A 1,629-nucleotide genomic window follows, 5' to 3' on the forward strand; every position below is an offset into this window, starting at 1 on the left:
AATCCCATATTCTGAGACTGTGTTTGGGGAAGGGGGAGGCAGAGGGAGAGGAGGGTAAATCCCCTCTGCTCTATAATCCCTGGCCCATCGCCCCGGATAAAACTGGACCCAAACACTCAGCATGCAATTCCATTCCCAGCACCAAAAGAGTCAAAGGAGAGGGTGCCTTGGCTTCAGCAAGCACAGCACAGCTTTTCCATACTTGGGAAAGTCAGTCACTTAAAATATATTTACGAATTTTGGTCTTTACTTAGAAAAAGGTGACACTGGATAAGCAGGGTTCTTGTTTCTGAGCTTGTGATGTCAGAGATACCAAGCGCATTTCTGTTGGAATGAGTGATGCCAAGATCTGGGGACCAGGATGGAGGTTTCTCTGTCCAGCAGCAGCCCCTTGTGGCATGCCAGCAAGCAAGTTGGCCAGCAGCAAGATGCTCCTCTGGGCACCTGCACTTTGGTGGCAGGGATTGCGCTGCTTGCTTTTGGAGGGTTTTCCCCTGCGTGAGTAGGATCTCCTGCTCCATCTGCTCCTGGCTTTACTGTTCAGACCTGAGTGTAAGGAATTTATCTCCGTTAGCAAGTGAGCATTGTAGCCCAGTGCTGGGCAGAGCTGCAGCAGCTGCAGGTCCCTGCTGCTGCTGAGGGCACATTTGTGCCTGCTCTGCCCTCTGCAGCCCTAGGAAGCCGTGGCAGGGGCAGCAGTGCAGGAGCTGCACCAAGGCTGCTCTCAACCACAGCACATGGCGCCTGCAAGGTGCATGGCAGGACAAGAGAAGGAGCCCAGCAGCACCAGGGGCTCCCAGGCCACCACCACCTCACAAGGGCTCTGCTGAGGACATGCACACCCGGCCCTGGGCACAACTGCCCTTCGTGCTCATTGCACTACCAAGGAACACGTCTCGACCATGGAAAACAAAATCTTCTTTAGGAAATAGGGCTGTAAGGGCAGGAGTGGAGCAGGGAAGAAAGATGAAGGCATTCAAAGCTGTTTGCAGGGATGGAAGCAGAGCTTCCATGCAGCCACCAGCAGCACCATGGGGCTGCGTGAGGAGCCCTCCTTGGCACCCAGCAAGCCCAAGGCCACGCACTGCTCTCTGCCGCCAGGTTCAGCAGTGCCAGGGGGAGTCCAGGACACGCAGACCCTTCCTCACAGCGGCCCCCCTGGCCCCTGCCGCTGCCCTCCACCCCCCACGGAGCAGTGGAACATCCCAGAGGGGCAGTTATCGCCACGGGAACACGGAAGCTTCTCAGGGCTGCGCCTCACAGTGGCCCCAGTGCTGGCCACGCAGCAGCAAGGCCAGGTGAGCAGCAGGGCCGTGCAGCACCAGGGGCCACCCGTGGTGCCCACAAGATGCAGGGGAGCTGCGGGGCTGCAGGGCAGCCTGGGCGCTGCCTTCCGGGGGAGGCCCCAAAGCCACTGTGCGCCACTTGGTGCTCATGGCTGCAAATGTAAACAATTCCATTCTGTTGCAGACTTGGGAGAGTGAAAGAAAATGGAGAAATGTGAAGTTGAGGAAATGGAGTGTGAAAGCTCTGTGCAGGTACTGTGCGTGCAGGCAGAGGCTGCGCAAGGACGGCTGGCACTTGGCTCTGCGAGAGCAGCCGCAGGGCTGGTGGCAGAGGTGGCAGGGA

This window comes from Tinamus guttatus, unplaced genomic scaffold (assembly GCF_059628265.1).
Source record: "Tinamus guttatus ecotype Peru unplaced genomic scaffold, ASM5962826v1 Tinamus_guttatus_pri_ptg000477l, whole genome shotgun sequence".
In the NCBI taxonomy this organism is placed as follows: domain Eukaryota; kingdom Metazoa; phylum Chordata; class Aves; order Tinamiformes; family Tinamidae; genus Tinamus; species Tinamus guttatus.